General features: G+C 32.5%; 1 long non-coding RNA gene across 1 annotated transcript; it reads right to left on the bottom strand.

Annotated features, from left to right (window-relative positions):
• Positions 1-5,860: 5,860 nt before the first annotated feature.
• On the bottom strand, positions 5,861-12,187 carry LOC143074826 (uncharacterized). Its single transcript, XR_012978108.1, has 3 exons — positions 12,138-12,187; positions 10,172-10,434; positions 5,861-6,133 (listed from the first exon to the last, which is right to left on the bottom strand). It is a non-coding gene; the product is annotated as an uncharacterized LOC143074826 (long non-coding RNA).
• Positions 12,188-12,315: the final 128 nt, after the last annotated feature.

Genomic DNA, 12,315 nt, shown 5'->3' with positions numbered 1-12,315 from the left:
TATTTAGAGACGGGATGGGAAAAATTAAAAACAAGACGGGAAGTGAAGAAATTAACTTTATTTTACAAAATTATGAAAGAGGACGCCCCAGAATACTTATTAGATTTAATACCCCCTACAATTGCAGAAACGAACAACTACAATCTACGAAGCAGTCAAAATATATACCAAACCTCTAGCAGACTGTCTCTTTATCAGGAATCATTTATTCCATCTAGTATCAAACTGTGGAATTCGCTCGATTTAAGTATTAGAAATGAACTTTCTTTAAATATGTTTGAATTAAAAATTAAACAGAAATATTTTAAAAACAAATCACCCCCTACATATTTCAATATTGGCGATAGATATTTAAATGTTTTACACGCAAGATTAAGAAACAAATGCAGTGCCCTGAACATGGATCTGTATCACGCAAATATTAAAACTAACGCAATGTGTCAATGTGGTTATTTATATGAAAATGCTCAACATTATTTCCTCTCGTGTAAAAATTATACAGTGCAAAGGAATAAATTATTTTTTGAACTTAGAAAAGAAAATATACCTACCGACTTTGAAAATTTAATGTACGGCAATGCTTTGTTTAATATCAACATAAACACGCTAATTTTTATAAAAGTGCAGAATTATATTAAAGAGACCAATCGCTTTTCATAGTTTATAAACATTATGGTTAAATATATACCAATAACAATGTTATTACTTTTTGTTGACTTCGAATTTTTCCTAAGACATGGATCATCAATTTGATTTTATTATCCATCAGTTGACAACAACACTTTAATTTAATTGTTCAAAATACAATAAAAACTTACCTTTTGAGTGAATATTTATTCCAAGATTAAAACAACCTATTAGGTAGGTCTTTCATAAAAATTTACGGTCAACTCGACTGAATCGATGAACCATGTCGTATAAATTCTTGTTAATTTCATGTCTTCATATTAATATTGTTTATGATGTTATTATTATGTATTTCATATTTGTTCGGATATGTATTATTTGTATGTAATGGAGAAGACGTTCTAAGTTGCAAAACTTGTGTCCAATCCTATTGTCAATGTTTTTTTTTGGACAATAAAAAATATGTTTAAACTAGAATACCGCCCCTTTCAAAATCCAGGAACCGCCCCAAAAGGTAAACATATATTTGAACTGTGCAGTATATCTGAGGTAGTTAATGCACACCTTTGCTGTCCATTATCCAGATTATAGCACAGTAAGAAAAAAGAGATTTTACTCTTGCCATGTGTTAATTTATTATAGTATCTGCATTTTAATTACTGTTATACGTGTTGATTGATAATGATCAGTATAAAATTTTACATGTATCGTTTTAAGTTAGAAAAAATAAAATAAAGCCCTATGATTTTGTTTTATATTAAAATATATTCTCCTTCAAAAGAAAATAATTCGCGAAGTGTTTTGCGTGGTCTTATGCTTCTTAAATATGTTCTACTACTGAGCTCATAAAGAAAAAAAGATGGAAAAAAAATATGTCAAAGAATATACAACAAATTACCCGATCCATTGATCTTTACAGAAGTAATCACTTGGAATATTTGTGAAGTGATATTGTCAGCAAATCTCATCTGGCATCCAAGTGTTAGTTCAGCAGTTTGTTCTTTCTTTTTAAAGTTATAGATGTAAACATTGTCATCTGGGAAACATTGGCAGTTGTCTGTAATACATTCTTCTCTTTTACTATTATAACATGTGTTGGCATGAAACGAAATGTGATCTACGGTTCGTCCATTGACTATAAATTCCGCACTGTTGCCAAAACTTTGTCTTGTAGAGGAGCAATTAAGTTTTAACAAAATAGATTCGTCAAAATCCAATCGTTTTACTTGAAGCATTATCAACCTTGGAAGGAAGTCTGTTGGCAAAAGAAAAACAAAATGCAAAATAACACCGACATTTATTTCGTTTCAAAATCTATCTTCGACTTAAATGGTTCAACCAATAATGTTTACTAAATTTTGTAAATTGAGAAACATTTAATAATAAGAGAGTCCAAAATAAAAAAGGAAAATCCAAGAATGTCCTTTTTACAGGTCGAAATTTGCTGTTATTGTGAAAATACCTAATTCTGCAATTTCATATGCTAATATTCTGCTTTTGGTGGGTATTTTTTGCAAACAAACAGTGTTAGAAGAAATTTCTTCTCTGGCAAAGGAAACACATGGAGAAAAAAACATCATTAGTTTGACAATTTTATTGGATATATATATTAAATTACTATTCATATTTTACAAAACATTCAAATTACAATGAAATGAAGGAACAGTAACCTATTAATTAATAAAATGGAAAGCCATAAATTGTTCAATAAATTTTGTTCATATAAATTTCCCGTCTCCTTGGAAGAAATTTCTTCCAACAAATTAGAAAATTTATTTCATTTCCAATAAAGTATCGTACAATTTTAGTTCATAAACTCAACTTTTTCACTTCATTTTGTATCCCCTCACACGTTGGAAGAAATTTCTTCCAAGTAAATTTAAATCATCCAAAACTTGTTCCAACAAATATAGAAACATGTAATATTTTTACAAATTATTGTCCATTTGTTCAACACAGATAGTTCACTTATTTAATGTTCCTTCTTGGAAGAAATTTCTTCCAGTTACTTTTACAACAGTAAGAAATTTCTTTAAAGATTAAAAAAAAAAAATTCCACAGTGCACTGCAGAAGTTTCAATTGAATTTAGCAAAAAAAAAAAATTGCCAATACATTATTAATTATTCAACATAATTTTCAACATATTAAACAAAGAAACATATTTATATTTGGTATTTATATTATAAAAAAAATAAGTCACTCCATTTCAAGACTCAATCTTGGAAGAAATTTCTTCCAAGAACTTTTACAGTAGAAAGAAAAAAAACATTCCATTCTGTATAAAGTCTCCACCACTACTTGGAAGAAATTTCTTCCAAGTTCATTTACACCCGTAAGAATTTTTTGTTGTTGAGTGTACAAATTTGTTGTTAGTGATACTGGTTGGAAGAAATTTCTTCCAAGTGCATTTATAGCCATGTGAAATATTGTCATTTCGTTTCCTATAAAGGCTTCGTCATTTCTTGGAATATTTTTTTTATTTCGTCATTTTTTTCCCACAGTATATTTTATTCCTCTACATTTATAAAATTATTTTAAACCTTTTAAGAATTCTAGAAAAAATGAAGTACATTTTAACAAGTATTACATGAAACAGTTTTTTTTAGAACTCATGTTAGACTTGAACGCTGAAGTTAATTTATTAAATTTTAAATAGCTAGCACATACATATTACATAAAACAATAATGCAAAACACCAAATACATGTTACTATTTAATATTAATAAGGGGGAGACAATAAGGAGGGGGAATCTGAAGAATTAGTTATTTGCACTTTTTAATGTACAGTAGAAGGGGTGAACATGCGTCCCTGATTCATATACCCTACTCCCAGACTAATATTTGGTTAAAGGCATTTTTCGAACATGTCTATTCTTATCCTTCAAGACTTTTTGCTAATTCTGACACCAACAGTGCATATTAAATTTCTATAAAAAGGACAGGACATAGATTTGTGACGTCTACGACAGTACAATATAGAAAACAGATTTGAGGCTGGCCATAAATTTGAAGCTTACATATTTGTTTGACTGTTTTTAACATAGAGGTTTCAAAAGTAAGAGAATGTGATTTTACAAAATAGGTACTAATTGTTGCCTTATGCACTACAACCACTAACTAGAATGCTTAACAGTACACTACTATTAGCTGGTTTTGGCATATCGTTAATGCCCGCGTCACACTGTCCCGATTTTTATATACGATGGACACCCGAATGCGAAAATTGTAAGTTCGTACGAAGTTGGTCCCGATCTCGTTAAAATACCAAAAAGTGACCGAAGCAAGTACGATGAATAACGAAGTCTATACGATGGTGCCGAAATTATATACGATAGCAAAAGATGGACATACGAAGGTTAACCGAAGACGGGTATTTAAGCTTCATATCTCAGCCGAAGCCTACACGATGGACCACGAAGGCTAAACGATGGATTATGAAGGCTAAACGATGGATTACGATGATGGTGCGATGGCCATACGATGTCTAAAAGATACGAACAGAATTTCGACAACATATCGTTTCTGTACAAGTCTGCCATGCATGGCGGGAAATCGATCTTTTTGTCTAATTCTTATAAAACTTAGTTTATTATCCCCTCGGCTTCTACGTGTAAGTTGCGTGTAGATGAAATTGTTATGGACACTCTAGAACCAAAATGATCAAAACTTTGTATGGTGTTACTCGTTAAGAATATCTTAAGCGCTATGGACTTTAAAGTTCAAAGGTCAAGGTCACAGTGGCAGTTGTAATACAAGGCAATATCACCCTTGTGGACACTCTAAAACCAATATGCTTCAAAAGATTTTAACCACATTTGGTATATTGTTCCTCCTTGTAATGATCTGACATTTTTTACGTTCAAGACCAAAGGTCAAGGTCATGCAGATGGACTTGTTTTTTCTCCTTGAAATAGCATAATACACAGGAAATTGGTTGCTCATTTTTTACCTGTTGGTTCTAAAGACAATATTAAAGGTATTTCCAGTTACTGAATGTTTTGGTTGATTTCTAAACAAAATAGTTTATGTATATATGCATATTCAATTTACCATTTTCTGCATGTGTCATATACAAATATAGTGTCCATATTTGTCACCAATATGTTACATACGAGGGGATGCCACGCTCGGCATTGCCATGTTTGAACTGTAAAATGTGTGCACGTCTGAATAATCACCCATAATTATGCCCATGTTTACTGATCTATCTTAAAGGTAAGGTAATGGGTTCGTTGATCCCTTTTATTCAAAAAGAGCTCTTTCCAGGAGAATATCATAATAATATAGACAAAAGGAAGGATGTGGGGAAAGCAACAAATGCGGCAAAATATGACATATAGAAAAAAAATGGTTATGGAGTAAACATTCGTGTGACAACAACTCAGACGATACCTAAAAAATTAGAATAATGAAGAAAAAGTTGGTTTCCCTATATACGTGTACCTGCAGTGTTGGTGTACGAGGCGCGTTTATGATTTTCATTATGCTACTTGATATGAAAAATTGACAAAAAATAATATTTTTCTTGTAAAAGTAAATCCTAAGCCTGTAATAGCTGCTCTTCTTGTTCCATTTGAATTAATAGAAACAACGCTGTCGCCTTTCTTGTTTTCATAGAATCATATGATATGAGCTCCATGTTTTGTGAACGTCTTTCTTAACTGTCGTATTAGACTGACCAGTGCATATCGCGCATGGCACTTCAAATAAATGTATTTTAGCGCGAAAATTAATTTACATTTAGCTGGATTTATTGCCGTCGTAGTTCCATCTTGTCGCCTTCGTACTTTTATTCGATGGCAACACGACTGGATTACGAGGTCTTCACGAAGTCGTGTTGCCATCGTAAGACCTTCGGGTATCTTCGTGATTCATTCATGTAGACATCGTAATGTCAAAACTGCCCGATGGAAACGATGAAAACACGAATGCAATACGATGTGCAAAGATGCATTCCCGGTGACATTACGATGGTGAGGATGGTGAACCGAACTCAATACGAACTAGCAACATCGGACGCACCTTCGGGGATTTTTTAACATGTTAAAAAATTTAGAACCCTTCTCGAAGTTGTCCCCGAAGGCTAGAAAAAGTGGCCGATGGTTAAAGATGGTTAAAGATGGCACTACGAATAGCCCGATCTGGATACGATCAGTCCCGATTTTGAAAATTTCCATTATCGTGTTGCCATCGGCGTAAAAATCGGGACAGTGTGACGCGGGCATTAACAAAGCAATTCATTTCTCCGGTAATAACAGTAGTAATGAGATTATGTAAAGTCACTTCAAGATGAAATATGATCAATTAATCGAACACAAACAATAATTCTACAACAGATAAATGCATTGCAATACAATATCAACAAAACATAATATTAAGTTCAAAAACCAAAATTAGTTCTAAGGAATTTCTTAGTTTGTCTATTCCTGCAGTTCTCTGGTAATAGTATTATTAGTTCACACAAGAATGTACTTTGTTTCTGTTTCTTTGTTGCCTTTGTTTTATCTGAAAAAATAGAGAACCGCATAATTATGTTCTCTGTCTAAAACATGAAGATGTATCAATAGCATGAACTTAACTCAAATAATACACCAATATTCATAAAAACAAAATAAATTTCTTTTAAGTTATATAATCTGGCTAAGGGATATGACCAAGTCCCATCCTCTCCACTCTTGGCTGTTTAAGATAGAATTTTGTATCAGTGAGGTAATGAATATATTGGTCCCATTTGTAACTTGCAGCATTCAATTAAAATGATTCGAAGGGCCTTTAACATGTTTAATGAGCATGTGTGAATGTAGAAAAAATAATAAACGATTGCCATGTGGTGATTATGCATCAAGTCTGAAACCCAAAAACATTATAAGACGACAATTTGAAAGTTCTTAATCAACTAATTGAAATTCCTATATGTTACTTTACACGCAAATGTTTGAATATCAACGTATCCTTCTGGTTCCTGCTTCCAGGAATGTATGTTATACTAGTGGACAAAATTTTTTTTAAAACCTCAACACTTCAGTGAGTGCAAGTGTTTCCGTTGGTCAAGAATGTTACGAAAGAACAATATTATTCCTATAATGCAATTCCCATAGGGTACCAGTGGTATATTCTTCATTTTTTCTCAATGTAGACTATACAGGAAAAATGGGTAGCATTTCCTGTTACTAGATATGTCCGTGTTGCACAACAATCAAAGCCATATACATGGTATGCAGCAAAAATGGATAGCGTCTTTTTTGTTGTGGGATATACAAGTACCCGGCCACGTCCACAGTGTGTTTTTGTTATATGTATTTCTATTTATCCACCTGATGAGTTAGGCTTTTTCAACTGAATTTATAGTTCGTTCTTACAAATGTATGTTGTACTGTTGTGCCACTTTCCCAGGTTATGAGAGGTTTTGGATCCCGCTAACATGTTTAGGTGAGAGGTTAAGCGCTATAAAATCAAGTTCAATACACCATTTTCTACACTTAAAACGCTTGTACCAGGTCAGAAATATGACAGTCGTTGTCCATTCGTTTGGTGTGTTTTGTCATTTTATTTTGTCATGTGGTTAGGGACTTCCCGATTGAATTTTCCTCGGAGTTTTATATTTTTGTGATTTTACTTTTTAACCCCGCCACATTCTGTATGTATGTGCCTGTCCCAAGTCAGAAGCCTGTAATTCAGAGATTGTCGTTTGTTGATGCGATACATATATTTTTTTTGTTTTAGTTAATTTTTTTGTACATGAATTTGGCCGTTGGTTTTCTTGTTAGAATTGATTTAAACTTGTCATTTCGTGGCCTTGTATAGCTGATCGACTATTGGGTATGGGTTTGCTCATTGTTGAAGGCCGTATGGTGATATTAAAATGCTGCTTAAAACAGCAACTACATGTAATCTTTCACTTAATGAAAAAAGTAAATTTTAATGACCTTGAGGTGAAGATTTTTAAACATATTTTCTATACATCAAATTGGATAAGCTTTCAATAAGAAGTAATTGCAATCCTGTATCGTCCAATTAGAACCCATACAAGATTTTAGTCAGAGTACCATCTTAAAAGAAATCGCTGTGTAGTTGAAATGGGCATAACATTGTAACCATTGCCAAGCGAAGATGATAAAGTGTAAGAAACAACAGACAAAAATTTCAAAATTATGCATGAATCGAATTATTTTAATAACACAGTAATGTAAAATGATAATAAATATAGGAAGATGTGGTATAAGTGACAATAAGACAACGCTCCATCCACGTCACATTTTATAAAAGTAAATCATTATAGGTCAAGGTAAGGTCTGCAACACAGAGCTTAGGCTCACACCGAACAGCAAGGTATAAAGGGCCCAAAAATTACTAGTGTAAAAACATAAACTAGATGCTCCGCAGGGCGCAGCTTTATACGACCGCAAAGGTTGAACCCTGAACAGTTGGGCAAGTATGGACACAACATTCAAGTTTGGTACTGTCTGAAATTGGAATGTGGTCAAATGTTTGAAATAATATAGGTTTTGACACAAAATAAATGTGGTCAAAAATCTTGCAAATCTATAGCTATTGCTCGTTACTGTCAGTGTGCAAATTGAAGATTTCATCTGGAACCTTACTGTACAATTCCAGCGCGATCCATATACTTTAACACAAGTTATTGTCTGAAACTAGAAAAATGCTTCTTTTTGGCCTTATTGACCCTAATTCCTTCATGTTTGGGGCAATAAACCCCAAACTCAATCCCATCATTCTCTTTGAGAGATCCATATGATACACCTAAACACAAGTTATTATTTGAAAACTAGAAAAGACTGGTTTTGGACCCCTTTTCGGCCCTTCATTCTTAAATGGTTGGTCCCATAACCCCTAAACAGAATCCTAACCTTCTACTTGTGGTATTTAACATTTTGGTACAATTTCAAACCAATAGAAATATTCATACACAAGTTATTATCCTGAAACTAGAAAAATGCTTGTTTAGGACCCTTTTGGGCCTCTTATTCCTAAACGTTTGGGACACTCATGCCCAAAGTTTATCACAGGCATGATATTGAACCTTCTAACAAAAATCATAAAGATCCTTTTACGTAAACTAAAGTTTTTGTCCGGAAACCATTGTGTCTTCGGACGACGACGACCACGTAGACGACAACATCATAGTATTATACGATACCATTTTTGTTTGTGGTCTTATTAGAAAGAGAAACGAGAAACACTAATGTACCACATACATAAACGACAACCACTGAACATCAGATTCCAGAATCATGGTTTAAACGTTTTAATGGTACCAAACCTTCTCCCTTTTCAGAAACAGTAGCATAACATCACAACCTAGAAACACACACTATAAAATATCAATCTAAATAAAAACAAGTGTAACTTTTTTTAATAACAGCAACTGTTGATTTCGTAGGGAATCAATTTACATGAATTTTGTTTGTAGAAATGTATTAGGTAAACCAGCATTTAAGGTGTAAATGAAGTGTGAATTTCCGTTACGGACCAGTTTCTTTGAAGTAATATTGCAAAATATTTCCATGTGTTGAGTCAATACTGCTAAAACAGACAGTATAGAGGACATCTATTGAGGAATCCAACTCAACCAGATGGGTTCGGTTCAGTCGCTCGGAACACTTAGTAAAAGGTGATTGTAAGATAGAACAAGATGCTCCATTGCTCACATTGATATTTTTATTTACAATTGATGCATGAAATAATGCAACCGTTGTAACTTTTGCTTTAATTTCAGAGATACAAGTCAAGAGCTTCATTTCCCCCTATTGTCTATTCTTAGCCATGTCTGCCATGTTGGTTGGTTAGCAGGGTCATCGGACACATTTTTTTTTTTTTTAACTATATACCAAAATGCTGATTTTGGCCAGTTTGATTAAATTTGTCTCTGTTTTTTCAGGAGAAGACTTTTGTTAAAGATTTCGAAAAAAAATATATATAATTTGATTTTAAAGAGAAATAACTCCTTATGGGGTCAATTAGTCATTTTGGTCATTTGACTTATTTGTAGATCTGACTTTGCTGACCATTATTGCTGTTTACAGTTCTATCTCTATCAATAATAATATTCAAGATAATAACTAAAATGTCCTTAAAATTATTTATTCAGGGACAAAAACAAAACAATTTACAGCTTGTCTGATCGTCTGAAATTTCAGGACAGATAGATCTAAACATGAAAACCAATTGTTTCTTGTCAAATTTGCTCTAAATGATTTGGATTCAGAGATATAAGCCAAAATTTAAATTTGTCCCCCATTTGTTCTATTTTTAGCGATGGTGGTCATCTTGGTTGGTTGTTCGGATCATTGGACATATTTCTTAAACTAGATACCCCAATGTTGATTGTGGCCAAGTTTACTTAAATTTTGGCTCAGAAGTTTCATCAGGGAAGATTTTTGTAAAAGTTGACGGACGACGGACGAAAGACGCCGGACGACGAACGCCTAGTGATGAGAAAAGATGACTTGACCCATAGGGCCAGGTGAGCTAAAAATCAGATCATTATATAAAATATAAAAAAAAGAATAATTATATTCCTACCAGAATCTTTTCTTGAGCTGCTTGGTTTTTTCCGTTTCTTTTTTATTTAGAAACTATTTTCCTATGCTGATGTGTTGGTTTCTTTCCAAAATCTTTGTTAACTTTTAAAGTACTGTTTTGCTTGGTTTTATTCTTTGAGGATGATTTTTTTTGTGTTTCTTTCCTTTCCTTCCAGATGAGCATGATGGGCCATTTAAGGCGGCTGGTTTCCGTTTCTCATGTCAGTGTGCTTTCGTCCTTTTCTTTTCTTCTAGCATTGCCACCTAAAAAAAAATCATTTTTGTTTTACTTTTAGAGACAAAATATTCTATTTCATTTATTTTTTATGGAAGCCTTTTAGCGTCGTGCTTATTTACTTTTTACAATTTGATATAACAAATTATCTGTTTAATATAATAGATTCTCAATTTGATATAACAGATTATAATTATTTGATATAACAATTTATCAATTTGATAAAACAAAAAAGAAAATTTGATATGTCAAATTACTTATGCAGGAATTGGGCTTATACCCTTTTCTATTTGACAAAAATGTTTTATAAGTGAAATGCTTAAACTGTTAAGAGGTATGGACCTAAATGTTATTTTGCATTGCTTTGCTCATGATCTGAAATCCTTTAATTGACCTAAATATACAACGGTATTAAGGATGTACTAAGGTGAAGTTTTGGAATTTGTGTCAAATGTTCGGACTCCTTGGTGTTTTTTCATAAAATACAAGGTAAAATATTTTGTCCCATAACACCCATTTATTTTCTCATACAAGACTTTATAGCTCATGAAAGGTCATTTTCCAAAATTTAAGAAGATTCTTGATTTTCTTTCTTTAGTTTTGAGACCCAAATAATACCAATGCAAATGTAAGGTAAAAGTCCGAGTCAGACTTTTCCCGCCATATTTTAAATCTCAAATATCTCGAAAGGAGGTCCATGATCTATCAATATTTTAGCTTATTTTCATCCTTCAAGAATGCTCTACCAACTTATAGTATCAATTTTAATTTCTTAATTTCTTAATTTTCACCTAACCTCACCTAAGTACATCCTTAAGGTGCTCTATATATGTTACTGTTAATATATTAATAACTACGTATACGAGCATGTACAATATTGCATAACTGATTTTATGAGTGCCCCGTGTGTAAGGGTTAGGGTGCAAATAAGAAGTACGCTTTAGAAGCTAAGCTCCTGCTAGAGGAGGGAGATAAAGACTAGGTAACAGGTAACAGGTATAAAAAGGGGAGCCCTCAGGGCCTAAAACACGGAAGTGGAAAACGCGGAAAAAAATGGTATATCTCTAGAACCGCTAAAGATAAATTAATAATTAAAACAAATTTTGAAAGTTTATACAATAGACTATCAGATTAAAAAAATTTAGGTATGCATTTTCACCGAAAAGTTGACTGGAATTAGTCTCTCTTAGCGTGACCATAGCAATTCGTTTCGGAATCTTAAATCTTAATTTCACGAATTTATAAAAGCATGTAACCTGATCAAAATCTGGAAAATGATTTTAAAGATAATTTTATGTAAAATAATATGATATAAAGAAATATACAATGTATGATATGTATTTACATTACGTAAAAAGGGTTAAAAATTGACCGGGGGGAAATTGACCGGAAGTCTTCCTTGTTTAATATAAAGATGAAGTCAAATTTTCAACTTTGAATTAAAATTTACCAAAAAAATAAAAAGCCCGGTCAAAATTGTGAACATGTTTTTTTAAAAATAATTTAATTAAAAATATAATCCGACAAGAATGACACGAATAATCGATCTGATGTTTCTTAGTCGAGAATTAAAACTAACCACCATATATCGCATTCAGTTGAAATGTGATAAATGTTACCAGGAACATATTTATATGTTAGATATATGGTTCCCAGATGTTACGTACACATACAAAATAAACAATACTTTAGATATTATTTGTATCCAATTGTTTTTGAAATTTCTACTCACCGAGTCAGTATATGGTGCAACCACAAGTTCGCTCATAGCCACGACCAGAATTATTCTCCTCAATAAAAAGAAACATCCGATTTTTAACACAAACTTAAAATTTTAAAATATTTCTGTTCAAACATATGATGTGTTAATAATTAAATATTGCTTACAAATGGACTGTTTCATACCACCC

Source organism: Mytilus galloprovincialis, chromosome 5, assembly GCF_965363235.1.
Source record: "Mytilus galloprovincialis chromosome 5, xbMytGall1.hap1.1, whole genome shotgun sequence".
In the NCBI taxonomy this organism is placed as follows: Eukaryota; Metazoa; Mollusca; class Bivalvia; order Mytilida; family Mytilidae; genus Mytilus; species Mytilus galloprovincialis.
This window is presented reverse-complemented; position numbering and strand designations above follow the sequence as displayed.